This window comes from Pristis pectinata, chromosome 2 (genome assembly GCF_009764475.1).
Source record: "Pristis pectinata isolate sPriPec2 chromosome 2, sPriPec2.1.pri, whole genome shotgun sequence".
NCBI classification, from domain to species: Eukaryota; Metazoa; Chordata; class Chondrichthyes; order Rhinopristiformes; family Pristidae; genus Pristis; species Pristis pectinata.
In genome coordinates, this window is record NC_067406.1 from 50,213,525 (window position 1) to 50,236,035 (window position 22,511).

The 22,511-nt window shown below is 44.1% G+C and overlaps 2 protein-coding genes and 1 non-coding gene across 9 annotated transcripts in view; 2 read left to right on the top strand and 1 right to left on the bottom strand.

Moving 5' to 3' along the window:
• Nucleotides 1-7,442, bottom strand: part of slc38a9 (solute carrier family 38 member 9) — a 36,726-nt gene extending 29,284 nt beyond the window's left edge. For 3 of the 6 annotated variants that reach the window (XM_052010201.1, XM_052010200.1, XM_052010203.1), the window contains exon 1: nt 7,321-7,442. The gene's annotated coding sequence lies outside the window, so the exon portion shown is untranslated. Of the gene's footprint in view, nt 1-6,030; nt 6,108-7,320 lie in introns of all 6 variants that reach the window. The other 3 variants (XM_052010198.1, XM_052010199.1, XM_052010202.1) reach the window with 3 other exon arrangements.
• A 107-nt stretch (nt 7,443-7,549) lies between these two features.
• Nucleotides 7,550-22,511, top strand: part of ddx4 (DEAD (Asp-Glu-Ala-Asp) box polypeptide 4) — a 91,079-nt gene continuing 76,117 nt past the window's right edge. Inside the window, exons 1-2 of one of the 2 annotated variants that reach the window (XM_052032765.1) lie at nt 7,551-7,669; nt 10,200-10,336. The gene's annotated coding sequence lies outside the window, so the exon portion shown is untranslated. Of the gene's footprint in view, nt 7,670-10,199; nt 10,337-22,511 lie in introns of both variants that reach the window. The other variant, XM_052032775.1, reaches the window with a different exon arrangement.
• Nucleotides 10,763-10,926, top strand: LOC127567570 (U1 spliceosomal RNA). The gene has a single exon (XR_007955912.1). It is a non-coding gene; the product is annotated as a U1 spliceosomal RNA (small nuclear RNA).

The following is a 22,511-nucleotide window of genomic DNA, read 5'->3' on the forward strand; positions in this document are numbered from 1 at the left end:
GATGGTAGTAACGAGAAGAGGGCAAATCCCAGATGGCGAGGATCCTTAGTGACGGATGTCACCTTCTTAAGGCACTGCCTCTTGAAGATGTCCTTGATGGTGGGGTTGGTTGTGCCCATGATGGAGCTTGCCAAGTCTACAACCCTCTGCAGCCTCTTACGATCCTGCGCATTGGAGCCTCAATACCAGGCTGTGATGCAACCAGTCAGAATGCTCTCCACCCTACATCTATAGAAATTTGTAAGTCTTTGGTGACATACCAAATCTCCTCAAACTCCTAATGAAGTAGAGCCACGAGAGTGCCTTCTTCATGATTGCATCAATGTGTTGGGCCCAAGACAGATTCTGAGATGTTGACGCCCAGGAACTTGAAGCTGTTCACCCTTTCCACTGCTGACCCCTCAATGAGAACTGGTATGTGTTCTCCCAACTTCTCCTTCCTGAAGTCCACAATCAATTCCTTGGTCTTGCTGCCATTGAGTGCAAGGTTGTTGTTTTGACACCACTCAACCAATCTATCTCACTCCTGCACACCTCCTCAGCACCATCCGAGATGCTACCAACAAAGTGGTGTCATTGGCGAATTTATAAATGGTGTTTCAGCTGTGCTTAGCCACACAGCCATTAGTATAGGGAGAGTAGAGCAGAGAGCTAAGCACGCAACCATGAGTGTGCCTGTGATTACTGATCCGCACTGACTGTGGTCTCCTGATAAGGGAGTTGAGGATGCAGTTGCAGAGGGAGGTACAAAGGCCCAGGCTTTGAAGCTTGTTGATTAGTACTGAGGGTATGATGGTATTGAACTCTTGATATAATTCTTTTATTTCATTGAATAATCACCATAACACTCACCACAACAAATGGAATATACACTATATCAAGTCATTAATGAATGCCATGCAACATTTTATTATTACTAGCTTGAAAAATGTTTTACATGGAAGAATTTGCATAAAGTCAGATTTTCCCAAGTCAGGTCACTCGTAACCGAGGGAACCCCTGTATTAAATAGGGAGGTGCTTACATTGGTGGAAATGATCAGGCAAAAATGAAAACAAATAATACTGGTGTGAGGATATGTTTGAAAACTTGAATGAATTGGTTTAGCTTCAATGGCCAAGAGAAAAAGAAATTAAGGACAGACAACGTGGCAGATGATGTCTTCAGTCTCCCTAATTTTAGATACTTGGGGTTCATCCATGATGCGCAAATTCATTTCAAAATGTCACTATGATGAAACATTTAGATAAAGGCACCAAATACAGATCCAAGGAGCATTTCAATAACAAGAGTGCAAGGGAGGGAAGAGACACCATTACTGGAGATGTGCCAGTTCTATTAGAATTGACAGAAAAAAAATGCAAGGCTACTCAATATAGCCAACAGTTCAAAGAAGGTGTTAACTTTAGGAGAAGCACAGACTTAAAAATGATTTGTCTAGAAGATTTTCAACTCAAAATGTCAACAATTCCTTTTCCCTCCACAGATGCTGCCCAATCTGCTGAGTTCCTCCAGCATCTTGCTTATTGCTCCAGATTCCAGCATCTGCAGTTTCTGGTGTCTCCATTAAGAATGATTTGATTGGGTGTTGTACAGGCCAGATTTGAAAGAAAAAAATTCTCAACTTAACACGATAAGTACACAAACAGCAAGAGGAGGCCATTCAGCCTCTCGAGCCCGTCCACCATTTAGTAAGATCGTGATTTATTAGAAAGTCACCACAACTCTGCATCCCCAGATCCCTCTGCATCCCAAGAGCTTAGCTTCTCACCATTTAGATAATATTTCTTTGTTATTCTTCCTGCCAAAGTGAGTAATTGCACATGCTTGCATATGTCATAGAAAGAACAAAATGGATGGGAACATGCTTACAAGCTATGACAAGGTAGAGCTGGTTTGGATGTTTGTCAGCTCTTGTTTTCCCCAGTGTGAGGACCCAGTGGAACGTAGAGTGAATGCTAATTTACTACATTCCTTCAAATGACTGCTAGATCTGCTTTTTCCTGGGGCAACAGTCATCTTAATCTTCTCCTGTAGTTTCCATCACTGAGGAATTTTCTAGTTTTGCTTAACTCTAGCTCCCCTTAAGGTCTTAGCCTCTCTTAACAAATTATATGGCTCGTAATGCAGGAAGTATTTCAATAATGCACGCTGGCTGGTTGGATCAGTGGTTCCCTCATGTAACTTTCCTGTTTGGACAAATTCAAAATATTGAAGCAGTTGCTTATGGTCATTTTTAGACTGTGCATTACTTGTAAAATAAAGTTTTACTACTTTTAATAGTCTTATAAAATTGAATCATGCAAGATATCTGCTGCTTCAACCATTAGGAAGGCCAGTTTAACTTCACCAGTTGATCTTTTAAAAATGTACATTCATGACTTCAGAACTATACAACAATATGCATTTGCTGTCTATGATGTAGTAAAACACAGGAACATAAAAGGGGATATTAAGGCAGAGGACTAAAAGCTTGTTAAAATGAGAAGTTTTAAGGAGTTTGTAAAAGGAGGGAAAAGAGTTATGATATGTAGAGGGAATTCCAGCCTTAGTAATCGATAGCCAGTATTGGAGTAATTAAAAAGAAAACAGGATCGTGCAAAAGGAAGATGACCTTGCTCCTCCATTTTTTGTGAACAGCTCCTGGGTAAGGCACTGTGACCTCAGGCAAACAAGGTCAGTGATTTATGAAACTCAGCCTACAATGCAGCAGATCCAAGGATAAGCATCAGGGGTAAGACTATTGCTGAAAATACATAGGATCCCAAGGTTACAACCTTCTGTTCATTTACCATTTTATCACCATTTATAATGGGTCTGTACTGCCAGTGGAACAGAACATACCCAGGGATTATCTGCAAGGTAGGAATATGGGTGGATCAAGCTGTTGCTTGGCTGGTTTCCAAATCTTCCAATTTAAAAACCAGTCTCCATACTTCTGAGAGCTCTGTAAAGTCAGCTTTGCCATGTCCAAATTTGTTGCCCAGTTAAACCTTCTCTCTACCGTTCAACAAAAGCAAGCCTTGCCTATCCATTGTTTGCTCACAACTACCACGTTCTGGTAAAGGCAACATCCTGTAAATCTCCCCTGAACCCCATCCAGTGCGATCACACTTTTCCTGCAATGTAGTGACTTGAACCACAAGTACTAGACTGTGGTCAAACTGGCACGGTGCACAGTCTTTAGCATAATCTCTCTGCTCTTATATTCTGTGCCTCAGCTAATAAAGAAAATCATTCCATGTGCCTTTCTGACCAACTTAGTAACCTTCCATCTTCAAAGTCCTCTGGGCATGTACCTCATTCCTCTGCACCTCAATATCCTCCCATTTATTCTGTATCCTCACACCTAGATGCACCTTCTCAAATCCATTACCTGACTTCTCTGGATTAAAATTCCATTTGTACCTTTTCTATCCAACTGACAATACTATCCATTTCTTCTTACAATACAATGCTCTCCTCACTGTCAACCACTTGGCTTATTTTTGTATCATCTTCAAATGTCTTGAGTGGGGGGGGGGGGGGGGGGGTGGGAAGGATGATAAAGTCTAAATCATTAACATACAGTACAAAAAGCAAGGGACTGAGTACTAAGTCCTGCAGAAGCCCACAAGAATAATCGTCAACCATTAACCTTTGCTTCCAAATACGCTCTTTATTTTTACCAGCAGGCAATATTAAATTTTTTTGAATTTTATTTACAGCATGGTAACAGGCCCTTCTGGCCCAACGAGTCTGCACCACCCATTTTAAACCCCCATATTAACCTACCCGTACGTCTTTAGAATGTGGGAGGAAACCGGAGCACCTGGAGGAAACCCACACAGACATAGGAGAACGTACAAACTCCTTACAGACAGCGACAGGAATCGAACCCCAATCACTGGTGCTGTAATAGCATCACGCTAACTGCTAAGCTACTGTGCCGCCACAAAAAAGTTTAGACATTAAAAATGTGCTAAAATCCATCTAAACAATATATATTTTTTAAAAAAAATCACTGTTCTATCTGGTTTCCCTGTTATCTCCTCAAAAAAGTTCAACCAGTTTAGCCAGATGCAATCTTTGCTTAACAAAACTACACTGACTCTTCCTGATTAATTTCTACTTTCTTCAGTGCAAGTTTGTCCTCAGAATAGATTCCAATAATTTACCCAATACTGATGTTAATGATCCTTAACTTTTCAGTTTCTTTCCCTCCTTTTTAAAACTACAATATAATATCTGGAGTCCTTCAAATCCTCTAGCACCATTCTTGTAACCAGAGATGACTGAAAAAACATTGTCAAAGCCTCTGCAATTTCCTCCTCCTTTCATCATGGAATACATTTCATCTGGGCCTGGGCACTTAATTCACTTTCAAAGCAGCTAAACTCCTTAATACTTGATCTTTTACAATGCTTATCCTAACCATTATTTCACACTCCTCTTTCCTCTTAACTACATTGGTATCATCACCCTCTTTTACACAGACAACTGCGAACTGTTCTTTAAGAACAGAACCAACACGCTCCACCCCAATTCCTTAATGAGTCCCACTCTATTCTCAGTCATCCTGTTGCTCTTCTGTACTAACAAAATAACTTTAGATTTTCTTTGATATCAATTCCCAGTATTTTTTCATGCCATTTCTTTCTTTTGCAAGGTGGCAATAGAGGAGGCAAAAGGGAATTTCCTTCCCTTTTCTCCCAAGCCTAGCTTTAGTAAGGTTTACTGTTTTTAATTATTTATGTTTTCATTCTTTTTTCTCCAATTTTAATGTCAGAGGCATTTGAAAACATTAAACTGTGATAGTCAAAGCTGGGATGGGGATTTGCCAGATGCTAAAGCTTCCTGGAGCAGAGCTTCCCCATAGCATCAGTCATCCAAACCATAGTTATAGAGTCCAGAGCACTTTGGCACCTGGGCATAAGGAGACCAAGACATCAAGATCTGGCCTGATGCTTCGTGTTTATATACCCCTTAATGTGGAAGTTAAAAGTGAACTCAGTCTTGTGCAGATGTGACTAGTGCATGCTTCAATCAGATATTGTTTGATATTGAGCAAGTACAGAATGTCCGGCTCATTTTCTTTTTTTGTTGACCGAGGGTTTTTATAACAATGTTCTTACACTTTCAGAAGCAGGAGAAGGCCATTCGGCTCCTCACACTTGCTCCACCATTCAATAAGATCATGGTTGTTGTTTTACCTCATGACCACTTTCTTGCATGAACCCAATATCCCTCGATTCCTTAATAAAAAAATCGAAAGATTTCAACTGCCACCAATTGCTGCCACAGATGTGCAATATAAACACACGTTCAGCAAAATGTGAAAATACCATAATTAAAATAATTATCTGCATTTTTTATCACTCAAGTGTTTAAAAAAAATGCAAGCGGCAACACCATCTCCTTTTCACCATCCTGTCATTTACAATCAAAGTTACATCTTCCAGAACAGATTCATTACAGAGACAAAATATTTAAACATTTTCATGATCAGATTGCATAAAGCTTCTATATTTTAATTACAATTACTAGCTTGCACAGAAACCAACTAGAAGTTTTATCACCAGTTCTAGAGGTGGAGAGAACAAAGGGAACAACAGTGATAGAATAGATACCATGAGATTAAAAGACACAAGTGACGTTGGTATTGACTGAGGGGCAGAGTAGGTTTGTTAATTTGCGCAATTTTTTTTTGTCTCCCTCCCTTTTTCAACAGCAGGCACTGTAACTTATTGGAACTTAGAAAACTGCCTTTGTTGGGAATCTAATTACAAAAACAGAATGTATTGTAATTACTCAGTAATATCTCTGGAGAGAGTAAAAGGGCAATGTTTCAGGCTAATGATCCTTCATCAGATATGCAAAAATGAGAAAACGTGTGGTTTAAGTTGCCGGGTGGAGGAGGGATGAACAGAACAAGGATAATATATATTTTGATAGGGTGGAGACCAAGGTTGCCTTTGTGACACTACTTTCAGTGCCATCTGGTTAGTAGAGGAATCAAAGTTGTTAGAAAAATAAAGCAGAATAACATACTGAACCTGAACTTGGATGCTGCAGTCAGAAATCTGAAACAAGAAAATGTTGCACATGCCCAACAAATCAGGCAGTGCCTGTAGGGGAAGAAAATCTTGTTACAGGTGCATAACAATGGACAGTACTGACACAAGCAGGAAAGGCTGGTTATCCAAAATTGTTAATTTCAACATTGAGTTCTGAGGGCTATTTCTCACAGTTACATCGAAATTCATTAAAACCATGGAGATCAATGCAGAAGTGGGATGCAGAATTAAACTGACAGGCAGCAAGAAACTCAGGACACCTTCACATACTGAACAGAGGTATTCTGTAACGTAATCACCCAATCGGTATAATTATTACCTGGTCAATCTTGGGCTACATGCTATTATGTACATTTCCTCTGTTCTTTCCACCCACCTCACTCTCTGAAATTTAAAGCACACTTGTTCTCCAACATTTTGAGTTCTGAAGATCCTGAAAGGTTGATTTTGTTTTAAGGTACTGTCAGGTACAATAAGTATTTCTAGCATTTTTGATTCTGATTAATTTATTTTGTTTTAATTCACCAGCCTCTTACAACCAGCACCAACACGTGTATTATAATCTCTCTTGCTCTCCATCCATCAGATACACCCTTCATCCTTTCCACCCCTTTATCTCTGCAAATTAAAACGTGCTTTGATTTCTAACTTTATCTTGTCCTGATGACAGCTCTTCAACCTAAACAATGCACAGGTGCTGCTTAATTTGCTGAGTACTTCCACATCTTTGTGTTTTTATAACAATCACGAAATGTTTGGTTTATTTTGTCCTTTGGAAATTCCAGCAGGTGTGCAGTTTCACATCTTCCTCATGCTTGACGTTTTTTTAAGCGCTCTGAATGAGGAAGTGACAACTTGCTCTCTTCTCTAGACTGAAGCCAGTGCTTTATATAAAAGGAATAACGATGCTCAAATTCGAAGGTTGGCTTGACTCTCCCACCACCCACCTTTCCTTCTTGTGTTTTTTTAAAAAACTTACAGTACATTCTCATCCTGCATCAATAATCCAAGACAGAGCATCAACCACAACCTTCTGCACCAGGGTCGACTTCACCAACCGGCTGCGAGGCCCTTGCTACCCCCGCCTCCCCGGGCAGGGCTCCCAAAGGAATGGGACAACCCCCCCGGGCAGGGTTCCCAAGGAAATGGGAATCACTGAGGACAATATACACAAGCGCGGCCATGCCGGCCGGCTGCCTCAGCTCGCACACCGCCACCGACGGAGCACGGCCAAGCCGGCAACATCCAGCCGGCGGCACCTTACCTGTTGTTGCTGCTGCTGCTGCTGCTGCTGCTGGCCCGGTGCCCGTCTCCCGCCTCAGGTCCAGACTCCCCCCGCTCGCGCTCGGACGGGCTCCCGACTGGAGTCTCGCGAGTCACGCGCGCACCGCCGAGCCGAGCTTCTTTACGGCGCGCGTGCAGCGGCGCGGGGATGACGTAGTGCGTGACTGGGGATCACCCCCGTGTGCAACACACCCTCGTCCGCAACCCCCGGAGAACCCAGCGTCGGAGACTCTGCAGAGAGTGTATATACATAAATATAGTCTGTGCATGCTTAGGAATCATTTCAGATTAGGTGGGTCAGCGACGTGCAAGAACTGGAATGCTTGCAGGTTTGTTACTAGGTGTCTTCATGTTACAGGTTGCCGTCTTTTGATTAGTAAATTGATATTAGCTTGGTGCAGTGACAGGTTCTCACCCTAATGGTTTCGTTCATGCGACCATTCTTACAAATATTTACTATGTAAGTAGTGGATGAAAATAGTACGTGTTCCAGGGCATCAGTCAATGATGCGGTACAATAAATGCAAATTAGTAAAGTTAAAAATGTTCTCTTTTGCTGTATATACAAAAAAACCCTCAAAAACTGCTGACTTTTAAAATCTGGCTGAGAAGTAGCAGTCGTGTCACTGTGTAAAGAGATGGATATTAAGTGCGGCTGGAAGACCAAAAGCTCAGTGAAAGATGCTCTTTGGTCTGCCTAAAACTTGTTGGTCTTTCAGCACAGTGGGGTGTCGATAGGGAAGATGGAGACGCAAGAGACTGCAGATGCCGGAATCTGGAGCAACACACAAAGTGCTGGAGAAACTCTGGACTGCAGATGAAGGGTCTTGACTGGAAATGTCAACTGTCTATTTCTCTCCATAGATGCTGCCTGACTCGCTAAGTTCCTCCAGCGCTTTGTGTGTTTGTCACAAGAGAATGCTGCTGACTGGCATATTCCAGGCTGCAGAAGTACATGCTGAAGGATGCACTGAAGCTCGGTGCAGCCAATGCAAGAGCTCTATGGGGAAGGACCACAGTCTAGGGTCCTTGTGCTACTGGACATTGAGGGGCCAAGTCCAGCAGAGAAGCCCCCCAAGCAACAGAAGGGTGTATCACCCCAGGGGGCCATGTGACTGGCAATGAGCCTGTGTAAAAAAAAATTGCTAACACAACAAAATGTATTGACCAAATGTCACTAAAAATGTAAGGTCAATGACGAGTTTATTGTCATATGTGCAAGTACATGTATGCACAGGTGCAATGAAAAGCTTACTTGCAGCAGCATCAAATGCACAGCATCAGATAAGCAGCATTCACAAGAAAGACATAAATTATACACAATTTTTCCAATAAAGAACACAATTAGAACAAAAAAAACAAAGTCAATTTTAGTGTAAAGTGATCAAAGTGGTCATAGTATTGCTAAAGTGTAGTGATTAGGGTTTTGCCAGTTGGTTCAAGAACCAAATGATTAAAGGGAAGTAGCTGTTCTTGAACCTGGTGGTGTGGGACTTCAGACTTTAACACTAACGATTGATCTGTACAAGAATGTAAAGGCTTGCACTGTTTTATAATTGTATATAGTTTGTCTTTTATTATAAATAGAGTTTATTTTGGAATAAAAAAAAGACTTTAGACTTTTGTACCTCCTGCCTGATGGTAGCTGCGAGAAGATGGCATAGCCCGGATAGTGGGGATCTTTGATGATGGATTTTGCCTTCTTGAGGCAGTGCCTCCTGTGGATACTTCCGATGGTGGGGAGGGATGTGCCCATGATGTATTGGGCAGAGTCCGCTACTCTCTGCAGCTTCTTATGTTCCTGTGCATTCAAATTGCCATCCCAGACCGTGATGCAAGCTGTCAGGATACTTCCAACAGTACATCTGTAGAAGTGTGTTGAGTGTTCAGTGACAAGCTGAACCTCCTTAACCTCCTCAGAAAGTAAAGACGCTGACACGCTTTCCTTGTGATTGTACCTATGTGCTGGGCCCAGGACAGGTCATCTGATATGTTAACGCCCAGGAATTTAAAGCTGCTGACTCTCTCCACTGTCAATCCCCCAGTGTAGATTGGCACATGTTCGCCCTCCTTCCCCCTCCTGAATTCAACAATCAGCTCTTTAGTTTTGCTGACGTTGAACGAGAAGTTGTTGTTGTAGCGCCACTCAACCAGGTGTCCTATCTCGCTCCGGTAAGCTGACTCATCACCACCCGTGATTTGTCCAACAACAGTGGTGTCATCTGCAAATTTGAAGATGGCATTAGAGCTGTGCTTAGCCACACAATCATGTGTGTATAGAGAATAGAGCAGTGGGCTAAGCCCGCAGCCTTGAGGTGCACCTGTGTTGATGGTCAGCGAGGAGGAGATGTAGTTACCGATCCTCGCTGATTGAGGTCTGCCGGTGAGGAATTCGAGGATCCGGTTGCAGAGGGCGGTACAGAGGCCCAGGTCTTGAAGCTTGCCGATGAGTTTGGTTGGGATGATTGTGTTGAACGCCAAGCCGTAGTCAATAAACAGCAGCCTGATGTGTGTGTTCCTGTTGTCTACATGGTCCAGAGCAGAGTGAAGAGACAGAGAAATTGCATCCATTGTTGACCTGCTGTAGCGGGAGGCAAACTGGAGCGGATCCAGATCATCTCTGAGGCAGGAGTTGACTCACCAACCTCACGAAGCATTTCGTCACTGTTGATGTAAGCGCTACCGGACAGTAGTCATTGAGGCAGGTCACCAGGTTCTTGGGCACTGGTACAGTAGATGCCTTTTTTGTAGCAGGTGGGAACCTCAGACCGCAGAAGCCAGAAGTTTAATGTGATGAGGGTGCTGATTGTGATGCCCTTTAAGTGAAGCACTGTTGAAGACAGGCACTTCCCTCCACAGATGCTGCCTGACCTGCTGAGTTCCTCCAGCGTCTTGTGTGTTGTTCCAGACTCCAGCATCTGCAGTCTCTCCACGTGGTAAAACTTCCTGCTCTTCTCTCAAATAACACCATGGGGTCTTACAGCTTCGCTACAGAGGTAAGACGTGCCCTGGATCTGTGTGAGCTGAGCTCAAGCGAGCGCTGGCTGAGCCTGGTCTGTGGGTCCCGGCAAATTAGGACGAGGCGGGGCTGCAGAGGCTCAGGGCGGACGGGAGCCACGGACTGGGTCCCAGCCACACGCCCGCAATTTGTGAATGAAACCCTGGGGTGGTGTGACACCCAGCAGAGAGCTTCGGCGTTGCAGGTGGGCTGCTTCCATTTAAGGAAGCATAATTTCCATTTCTGCAAATAAGGAGAGTGAAAAGGAAGCATGAAATGTTGAAAAGTAACACTAGTTTAGAAAGAAAGGCAAAACATGGAATTATATGTTTCTCTAGGCTGCTAGAGGTTTGAAATTGTGGATCGTGTTGACATTGAGGAGTGATGCATGTGGTTGGCTGGGTGAGCAGGAGGCTGTTAAAGCATACTTACCTGGCAGGGAATCATTGGTGATCAGGAGGGCTGAGGTTCCAGGATGAGGCCATCCCATTGCACTTTGGGTGTGCTGACACCTGCGATGTCCCCAAATGCGGGCTACTTGACTGCATGATTTGTGGTAGTGGGGGACTGTGTTTGTGCTCTCTCCTGGTATTTTACTGTGAGCCTTAACTTCTCAATTTTTGCTATCCAGGTATGTGAGATGCCACATTAAACTTGAGTCAGGTTTTGCAACGGTTTTACTCTTAATTTATCAGACTGGCTGCACTGTTTTAGTTTATTCTGGAACTTGCTTTCTTCGTAGTAAGCTTTTTTTCTCCTGCCACTCTAGGTATTACGTACAACAGCTTTGGTGCTCCTAATTTACCACAATTTCTCTTGACTTGCATTTAATTCCATAGGAACTCATCATTTTTCATTGGTTGCGGCTTTGCTCTCCTTGCAACAAAGTTGGTGGCTGCACAGTCCCAGTTTCTGCTTTAATTCACTAAGTTATCAAACGCATGCCCAGCTCCTCTGAACAAAGTCCCCTGCACCTTCTCTGCTGAAAATGGAGAGTGGGATCCCGTTTTCAGGATGGACGGGGGAGAAAAATTGGGGCGCTTAAGGCCTGATGGGGAACAAAAGAGACAGGAAATAATAACATTGATCTGTGCAGCATGTCCTTTCAATGTGAAGAATGAACTGAGCCCAGTGTGTTTGAAAGGAGCGCCAGAAACAGTGTCCCAGCCCTATATAACAATCCATAAATCCAAGTTCAAATCCCAGCAGGGCAGCTGTGGAATTTAACATTTCACTGATACAGTGTTTAAGGATAGTAGTTTAAGGATGGCGCTGACACAATGTAAGAGAATGTATTGAATTGGGAGTACAATATAGAGAAAGACTTGTAGCAATTGCATTTACTTTATATATCATAAATAAAGTATGTATGGAGAAAATCAGTTAATAATCTGGAATTTAAATTCAGTTAATAAGAAATTTATAGTTGACAGAATGTTTGGGACTGAAACACGTATTATCAGCGATTGTAATGATAAGTTTGTTCAGTCTCTGAAGACAATGTCACGGATTGTGTAACTATGTTTTAGGAATAATGTATATTTTTTTAATTCACTTAATTACCTTGAATTGGGAACAACTACTACTGCTCTCAGTAACGATCACCACAAAATCTACTGGATTGATGTAAAAACAAAATCCTGGTTCACTGACCCCCTTCCTAGCCCTTCCACCTCCAGGGGCACGATGTCATTCCAAGTGGACCATTGGCTAATGCTCAAAGTGTTCTGCTTCACAAACCTGTCCTCGGGAGACGAGTGGTACAAGCATGTCCACGTGAAAGTTACAATGGGGCCAGACTCATCTTTGGTGTGTTATGACAAAGTGCGCAGTGCCCACAGAGGGCGGCGTCTGTAGAGTGTGGACTTCAATGAGGAAGAGCAATAGCGCCACTTTATACTGAAAGAATTAAATTCATTAAAATTAGGATAGGCAAGAGAGACCCAGTGATGTGTTGCATCTGTAATATGTTGGAGTTGGTGGGATCTGCAGTAAGGTCTGTAGCTCGAAGATCTTTGGCTCAAAGTTGATGAGCTGGAGTCTGAGCTTCAGACACGGCAGTGGTGCATCAGGGATGGAATAGGTGGCTGGATACTTTGTTCAATCAGGCAGTGAGAACGAAGGTTCTGCAGAATTTACTTGTCCAGAGGAATAGAAGGGTGAAACTATGAGTGGCACGTTTCTGGGAAGGTAGTGTTGGAGGAACTTCAGCCCGAACCTGGTGGATGAGGGCAGTGTCTACAGGGACAGTGAGAAGTCTGACCATAGCACCACGTAGAGGAGTGTAACAGTGATAGCGGCCGGCTGGCAGGTTAAGGGATGAGATGGTGTTCTCTGCAGCTGCCAGTGTGGGTCCCGAAGGCTGTGTTGCCCACCCAGTGCCAAGGTTAAAGCCATCTCTTCAGGAACATACAGCAGGAGGGGAAATCCATGTGGGAGCCTGAGGCATAAAAAAGGACCAAGAGGGAGGTTCTGAAGGAGTGGGAACAGCTAGGGCCCATGAAAAAGCTGAGGGGCAGGGAGAATTGAGAGGGGACCAGGAGTTGGGTTGAGTGACAGGAAAGGGAGGCTGGGAAGCAGTGGGGATCTGATGAGGCTCTGTGGAGATTTGAGTGGGACTGTTCCCGTGGTGTGTGGATAAATTGGGAGAGAGCTCTGTGTGTCCAGGGCTGCGGCTGGACCCAGGTTTGGAGGGAGAGGTATCCCTGTGGAGGTTACAGGAGGCTGGGAATGAATTAGTCCAATGGGAATGAACAAATTTCTCCTCAACTCTGTCCTAAACAGCCGCCGCCCCCACCCTGGATCTAGACTCCTCGGCCTGTTGAGCCTGCGTCCCTGCGTCCAGCCTGTTGAGTTCTGTAAGGACTTCAAACGTTTCAATGAGATGTTCTTTCACTCTCCTCAACTGTGGAGTCTGCAGTCCCTGTCTACTCAATTTCTCGATTAGCAAACCCACCATCCCTGGAACCGGTCTCGCAAATAATCGCTGTCTCCCCTTTTATGGAGACAAAGACTCCAAGGCCCTCTGTAATTCCTTGGTATTGGTATTGGTTTATTATTGTCCTGTACTCATATCTCTTCAGAGTGTAGCCTATCAAACCATTTCCCTCCTGAAATGCCCAAATGTTCATCTGAGCGCATTGTGTACAAGCAAGTATTGGTATTGGTTTATTATGGTCACTTGTACCGAGGTACAGTGAAAAGCTTGTCTTACAAACTGATCATACAGGTCAATTCATTATACAGTGCCGTTACATTGAGTTAGTACAAAGTGCATTGATGTAGTACAGGTAAAAACAGTAACAGTACAAAGTGTCACAGCTACAGAGAAAGTGCAGTGCAATAAGGTGCAAGGTCACAACAAGGTAGATTGTGAGGTCATAGTCCATCTCATTGTATAAAGGAACCGTTCAATAGTCTTATCACAGTGGGGTAGAAGCTGTCCTTAAGTCTGGTGGTACGTGCCCTCAGGCACCTGTATCTTCTACCTGATGGAAGAGGAGAGAAGAGAGAATGTCTCGGGTGGGTGGGGTCTTTGATGATGCTGGCTGCTTCACCAAGACAACGAGAGGTAAAGACAGAGTCCAAGGAGGGGAGGCTGGTGTCAGTGATGTGCTGGGCTGTGTCCACAACTCTCTGCAGTTCCTTGCAGTCCTGGGCAGAGCAGTTGCCATACCAAGTCGTGATACATCCAGATAGGATGCTTTCTATGGTGCATCGGTAAAAGCACAGCGAGATCCCTCTGAATATCAACATTACCCAATCGAAACATCATTTTAACAAGTTTTGCGGATGACTTCACAGATTTTTTTTCCACATTATGTTCCCTCTGTCACTCACTCAGCTGCCTCTTTACCTCCCTGAAGCCTCTTTACAACCTCTCCCCCCCTCTTCATAATCCCTCCTGGCTGAACCCACCCCCACCTAAGCCTGTTGGGCCATCGACTTTGTATTGGTATTGGTTTATTGTTGTCATTTGTACCAAGCTACAGTGAAAAACTTGTCTTGCATACCATTCGTGCAGATCAATCCCGGGACCGGTCACAGCTGGAGTCTCCCTACTCAGTGGAATTCCAGCCTGCTTTCCCCCTCTCTCTCCCCTCCCCCCCCCGCTAGCCCCCCACCCCTAACCAATCTTTCCCCTACCCTCACAGCTGCAGATGAAAGAGCCTGACGACCTCAGTCTCGGCCGGTTCTAGGCCGGACAGAGGGAAAACAAAGGGGTAGAGCTTCTCAGCAAAGCAGTTGAAGAAGGTGCACAGGTGCAACATGTCACCGGCGTTGTAGAAGGAGAACTGCCACCCCCCCCCCGACCCCTGTAGTCCAGGTAGACCCCCACCTGTCCGGGCTTGGCGTCAGTGCATGGGTGGGCCCGATGCCAGCCCGTCGCGGGACCAGTTCACCTTGTCGTTCCACAGCCTGATGGTCCAGAAGCCATCGGCGGGCATCAGTGGCACCTCCTCGCTGCATTTTGCCGTCTCCCTGGCACTGTTGATGATCCAGCCGGCCAGAGTCTCCACGTCCACCTGCCAGTCGTGCGTCCTGGAGGCGAAGCCCTCGGTGGTCAGCGCGGCCGCGCAGAAGGCGAACCTCCCGCCGCTCTCTGGCACTTGCCGGAGCTTGGTGTGACTCTTGACCGTGGTGTGGTGCTTGGAGAGGGTCAGGCAGGGGCACACCATCTCCAGGTCCAATGTCAACGGGGCTGGAGCCGGGACAGAAAGAGAGACGTGGCAGGGAGCCGCCGGCGGGGAACAGGGAGAGGCAGGAGTGGTGGGAGGGAGCCCGCTGTTCCGGGACACTGTGGGCATGAACCGTGAGGGGCTTCAGAGGGATGACAGACGGGCTCCCTGAAGTGCGTTGTGCTTGCCGTTCCTGTGGTGGGGGTGGGGGTTGGGAAGGGGGAGGGTAGGGCTCTGGGTGAGGAGCGGGGGGAGGGAGGAGGGGAGGGAGTGTCGAGGGAGTGGGAAGGAAGGGAGGAGGGGAGAGGGGAGGGAGGAGGGGAGGAGGGAGGGAGGGTGGGGAGAGAGGGAGGAAGAGGAGGGAGGAGGGGAGGGAGAGGGTAGGGAGAGAGGACGGTGAGGGAGGAGGGTGGGAAGAGGGTACAGGGAGAGGAGGGGGGGGGGGAGGGAGTCACCGACATTGAAGGAAAGATATCGAAGAATCTTCATGATCTAGCGGCTGCCTGATGAGAGCTTAACCAGCTGACGCAGAGGTGGATCCTAATGCTGACTGGGAAACCAGTCTAACTCCTCTGTTCAGCAATTGACCACATCAGGATGGCAGTAGCGACGAGCACCTCGGGAGGAGGGATCCGCAATACCGTCAGAGTGACGGTAAAGGATCTCAGTGATGGGAAACCTTTCACAAGGGACCTCTTTGTCGGGAAGATCTTGCTGGATACGTGCAAGTTTGAGGCGAAGGACATCTACTGCCTCCAGGACTTCACGGGTAACAGATACTTCGACATTACCTTCAAGCACCCAACAGGATGGCAGAAGCTGCTGCAGGACTTTCGGGAGAAGGGGAATGAAGCTCTGCTGTCACTGCTGAAGGTGCAGCCTCTCTTTACCCTCCCCACCCAGAAGGAACGTGTGGTAGGGGTGCACATGTTTAACCCACATGTGCCCGTGGTGGATGCCATCACCTTCCTGGCTCGTTACGTTGACGGAGCAGGAACCTGCGTCAACATCAAGGACCTGTTCGGGATCTGGACCAGCAAGCGCCAGGTGAAGGTCAAGTTGAGAGTGGACGCAAATGGGTTCATCATCCATCCCCCCTCAGTGTTTGCCATCGTAGGGAACCATGGATACATGGTGTACACTGCAACAAACCCGGAGACGTGGCGGCCCAGTGCAGCGCAGTCATCTGCAAGAACTGCAAGCAGGAATGTCACCACACAAAGGACTGTTGAGAAAGCAAATGTCGCAACCTGTGTGGGGAAGCAGGCCACCTCTACAAGGCCTGCCCAAAACGGGCCTGTACCTACGCACAGGCAATAAGAGGGGGTGCCAGCACCAACAACACCCCGAGGAACACTGACACACACCCCCACCAACATGGGGGCCTCAGAAGAGACCGAGGCCAGGAGTGGTGAGGACAGCCTGACCACCTCGTGCTCCCAACCCCCAGCCACAGACCCCCAGCCCCCTCCCCAAGAGGAGGAATCAATGGAAGAGGGAGTGGGGGAGGGACAAGGAAGAGAATGGCAGGTGGTGAAGAGGACGAAGGCACAGAAGACGCCACCAAAGAGACAACGGGCCATAGAAAACAAGGGGACCGGAAAGAAAAGAATAATGTAGCAGATGGACACCAGCAACCTCTCCTCGTCGGAGGATGAAAGCAGCAGCGGAAGCCGACGACGGAGGCAGAGGAAGCAGCAGAATGGAGGAGGGGAAACCGAAGAGAAACAACAGACAGGAAGAAGCGAGGGAAGAACCCAGCCTGCAGACCCCCAGCTCTGAGAGAACCAGGAGCAGCACAGAGGCCATCGCCCCCCAGCTCCGGGACACTGGGAGCAGCACTGCATCCAATGCACCCCGGTCCGGGAGATGAAAGAAACTGGACCACCAGAGAAAAGGACAGGGGCACAGGCAGATCCTGCCCCCCCCAAGACACTCCAGCCTCGCCACAAGGGACCCCACACCCAGGGGGAGATCACTGCTAATGTCTGAGCCCGGAATTGGTGAGGCTGTTCACCAAAGCTGTGGGCATGAGGGCCCAGGACAAATGAAAATGGACTGTGTGAGTGGTACTGAACTCCAAAAGAGCCATGGAGATAAAACTGGCATCTCTAAACATGCGCAGTTTGAAGAGCACTGTGTGATGTGTTAACACCTTTCAGTTCCTTGCCAAGGTCAAGGCGGATGTGACTTTCTTGCAAGAGTGCGGGCTGCTGCACCTCCGCAACTATCGAAGGTGATCGAGATGGTGGTTCCACGGACTGTAGGTGTGGTTGGGGGGCAATGATTGTCGCACTTCTGGCCTGGAGATTCTGATGTGGCGGGGGGTGGGGGGTTGGGGGGGAGGAACTTCTCAATCACCGAGGTCAGAGAGGTGGTGGGGGGGCGGCTCCTCGTGGCAGATGTGATGTACCAGAACACTCCGCTTTGGTTAATTAATGTGTACACTTTCCCCGTGAGGAGTGAGCGGCTGGCCGTCCTCCAGCAGCTCCCACCGCTGCTGGTGACGTCCCAGCCGGTTGTTCTGGCCGGTGACTTCAACTGCGTCATCGATGGGGCTGGACGGTCCGGCAGTGCCGACAGCTGACTGGACAGCACCTCCAGACTCCTGATGGACATGGTAAAGGATGCCAAGTTGTGCGACGCCTTCAGCAGCCCTGCAGGCGGAGCACAGCCACAACACACCTGGTTGAAATCGGATGGCTCAGCCTGGTCCCGGATCGACTTGCTCTTTGTGTCAGAGCCAATCATGGTCAGATCTGGTTCTTCTCTGACCACCGTCTCCTTCGGGCCTCCTGTCACCTACAGGAGGACCAGAAGGCAGGCAGGGGGACGTGGAAGTTGAACGTGAAGCTGCTGACCCCAGAGAGCATTGAGGAACTAAAGAGGGATTACGCAGGTTGGAGAACAGTGAAACCCCTCTTTGACTCCCCTGTGCACTGGTGGGAAGCGACAAAGGAGAACATCAAGAAGTTCTTCATCCGCAGAGGGGTCCAGAAAGCAAGACAGAGTCAGAGGGAACTGTGCCAACTCCAGACAGACCTGCAGCAACTTCTCCTTCTGCAGTCGAGGGGGGGTGGATGTGACGGAGGAACTCCGAGAGGCAAAGAGCCAGCAAGCCCAGCTCCACACCACTGAATCCTCCGATCCAGATTATCTTCCGATCCAGGGTCCGTTCCGTGGAGCAGGATGAGACGTGCTCATGTTTCTTCTGCCAAAAGGTGCATAGCGGGAGCTCTGTGATCCACAGCCTTAAGGAAGAGGATGGCTCAGTAACATCTTTGCAGATGGACATATTAAGGATCTGCAGGTCCTTCTTTCTTTTTCAATCTTTTTATTGGTTTTCAAATTAATACAGATTAATATATCAATGTTTATACATGTAATACAAAGAGATCAGGAGAACAATCATGACATGGATAATCATAAAGAACAATAAAGTATATAAAAAAATCTGTAGATCCAACGATCTGTTAGTGAATGAATATAATATAAAAGAAAAATATTTATTATAAAATATAAAAGAAAGAAAGAAAAATCCCCAAAACGATAAGAAAAATTATAAACAATATATCAAACCAAACTAAGCTAAAGAAAAATTTTTTTTAAAAAAACAGAAAAAAAAAAACTGGACTAAAATTTCTTAATAGAAACAGAGCAATATTATGTCATCAACTCCATTCCTCTAAATTGAAAGGTTATTATAAGGGAATCTATATCATGTGAAAATATAGAATAAATGGACTCCAAACTTCCTCAAATTTAAGCGAAGGATCAACAATACCACTCCTAATTTTTTCCAAGTTTAAACATGATATAGTTTGAGAGAACCGCTGAAAAGTAGTAGGGGGTATTGGATCCTTCCATTTAAGCAAAATGGATCGTTTGGCAATTAATGTAACAAAGGCAATCATATGGTTAGTGGAGGCAGATAGATGGCCAGATTCTATCCTTGGTAAACCAAAAATTGCAGTGATAGGATGAGGTTGTAAATCAATCTTCAATACATCTGAAATAACGTTAAAAACATCTTTCCAATATTTTTCCAAAAGAGGACAGGACCAAAACATATGTGTCAAAGAAGCCACATTTGATTTACATCGGTCACATATAGGATTTATATGTTGATAAAAACAAGCTAGCTTATCTTTGGACATATGGGTCCTGTGAACTACCTTAAACTGTATCAAAGAATGTCTGGCACACATTGAAGATGTATTAACTAAATGAAGAATTTTCTTCCAAGTCTCTGTAGGTATAGATGTCTGGAGTTCACTTTCCCATTCATTCTTAATTTTGTCCAGTGGTTCTGAACGAATTTTCATAATTAAATCATAAATTATTGCTATCAAGTCCTTCTGACAAGGATTAAAACCAGAATTTTTTCCGTAATTTCAGTTTTGTAAGGTGTCGGAAAAGAGGGTATAGTGGCTTTTAAAAAATTTCTAATTTGCAAATATCAAAAAAAGTGTGATCTAGGCAAATTGTATTTGTTAGATAATTGTTCAAAAGATGAAAAACAATTATCAATGAATAAATCACGAAAATATACTATTCCCTTCCTTTTCCATATGGAAAAAGCTGAGTCAACTCTGAATGGATGAAAGAAAAAATTAGATTGAATGGGACTTGATAGATTAAATTTATTCAATCCAAAAAATTTACGAAATTGAAACCATATTCGTATTGTATGTTTAACAATTGGGTTAATCATATGTTTACTTAATTTGGTAAGTGCAAAAGTGAGTGGAGCTCCTGAAATAGAAACTAATGAAAATTCAAGTACTGATTGGGACTCAAGGTGTACCCATTTGGGACGTTGAATTACATCTGAATCTTGTATCCAAAAAATTAAATGTCTAATATTGATTGCCCAATAATATAATCTAAGGTTAGGCAAGGCCATACCACCATCCTTTTTTAGTTTTTGTAAATATTTCTTACTTAGCCTTGGGTTTTTATTCTGCCAAATATATGAAATAATTTTAGAATCAATAGTGTCAAAAAAAGATTTCGGAACAAAAGTTGGAATTGCTTGAAATAAATAAAATTTTGGTAAAATATGCATCTTAACCGCATTAATTCGGCCTACCAATGATAGAGACAGTGGGGACCATTTAGTAAATAATTGTTTAACATGGTCAATTAAAGGCAGTAGATTAGCTTTAAATAAGTCCTTATGTCTCTTAATAATTTTAACACCTAAATACATAAAATAGTCAGTTACCAATCTAAAAGGTAATTGGCTATAAATTGGGATTTGCATATTTAATGGAAAAAGTTCACTCTTATTAAAATTTAATCTATAGCCAGAAAAAACACTAAACTGATCTAATAGTGATAGTACTGCGGGGATAGATTCCTCCGGATTAGAAATATAAAGTAACAGGTCATCTGCGTAAAGAGATATCTTATGAATCTTCTGTCCACGAGTAATACCACATATATTTGAAGAATCCCGAAGTGCAATAGCCAAAGGTCCTAAAGCAATATCAAATAATAAAGGGCTTAACGGGCAGCCTTGTCTAGTACCTTGAAAAAGCCTAAACAAAGGAGTTCATTTTTTCAATCCAGCGGAATATGAAATAATTTGACCATGGATGTATGCTTTAAACTTATCCCATATTAGCCCACTGGAAATTTCTTCAGTAAAATTAGTTAAAAAGAAAAATGAAATCTGTTCTTTAATAAATTGGACGAAATCTAAGTCTTGTAATAGCCAAGGGTTAAATCGCCATTGTCCGACATCAAAGGATACATCTGGTAATTTAATTGATAATCTCAATGGTGCATGATCAGAAATGGCAATTGCATCGTATTTGCAGTCCGTAGTAAGTGGAACTAATCTAGCATCAATAAAAAAAATAATCAATCCTGGAGTAATTATGGTAGACATGAGAAAAGAATGAAAACTCTTTATCAAATGGGTGTAGAAATCTCCAAACATCTAAGGTTCCGGATTCAACTAAAAAGGAATTAATAAAGACAGAGGATTTGTCTGGAAGTGTAGGGTTTGATGCAGATCTATCCATTGAAGGGTTTAGACAGCAGTTAAAATCTCCATCCATAATCACAGTGTATTCATTTAAATTAGGAAATAATGCAAACTAATGTTTAAAAAATTCAGGGTTATCTACATTGGGTGCATAAACCTTAAACATAACAACTTTTTTATTATGAAGTAGACCAGTAATTAATGAAAATCTACCATTTGGGTCTGATATTGTCTCATGATGGACAAACGAAATTGAGGAGTCTATAAAAATGGAAACTCCTTTCACCTTTGCTTGTGAATTTGAATGGAACTGTTGACCCCTCCAAAATCTAAAAAAACGTTGATTTTCTTTCTTCCTGGTGTGAGTCTCCTGAACAAAACTGATCTGAGCATTTAATCTATGAAAAAATTTAAAGATCTTCTTGCGCTTAAGCAAATTGTTTAAGCCGTTAACATTCAATGAAATAAAATTAATAGTCTTATCCATTTTAACAGATTAAAAAACGTATGGTATGTAAAGGGTTAATCTTGGTATATACAGATCTTACCAACAGGAAGAAGTAAAAAAGTTCAAAGAGGAAACGGATATGATGACAATTTAGGAAAATTTGTAGTTTAGCCCAGAAAAAAAACCTAGAAACAGCCCCACCCCTCTCCCCCAACAGCCCGAAAACTGGCCAATAGACAGCCAGAAAGCTTCCCTCTAATTGAATTAACCCCAATTCTATTGGTGGCGGTAGTCCAAATTAACAAATATATAAACCACTCATGTTTAGACTAAGAATGAACAAGATAACCCAAACAGAGATATCGAAATAACAACAAAGTTATGGCATTAAGACAGAGCCAAAGGGCATTAACAGTCAACATTTAAAGAATACAGTTTAATAATTATTTCAGAAAGAAAGCAAATGATCAGTCATTTGGTTAAATTCTTAATTATAATAAAAACAAAACATTAAAAATATTAAAAGAAGAAAAAAGAGAGGTTTAAATCTAAAAATTAATTAGATAATAAAGCAAGTAAGTAGTAAATCAAAGGAAAAACACTGTGTCTCTTCCGCATTTCTTAGCTTTTAAAATTAAAAGCTAGTTCAAAAGAAACTGCTCAGCCTCTTGAACAGATTTAAACCATTTACGATATATCAGGTAGTGTAATTCTGAGGCTTGCTGGGAATAATAATGCAGGATGATAATTGCTTTGATAGAGATGAGCCATAATTGGTTTAGAGGTCAGCCTTTCTTTCATAACTTCTGGGGCGTAATCTTCAACTATTCGAAACTTCCATTGTTTAAATTGAATCATTCCACGACGACGAGCAGTACGAATCAAGAGTTCCTTGACACTGACAAAATGAAACCTCAAAATTACTGGCCGAGGTTTTTGATCCAGAGCAAGTTTGAATCTTAATGCTGTATGAGCTCTGTCCAGAATGGGGTCAGCAGGGAACATATTGGAGCCGAACACGTCGACCAAAAGTTTAGAAAAGAATTCCGTG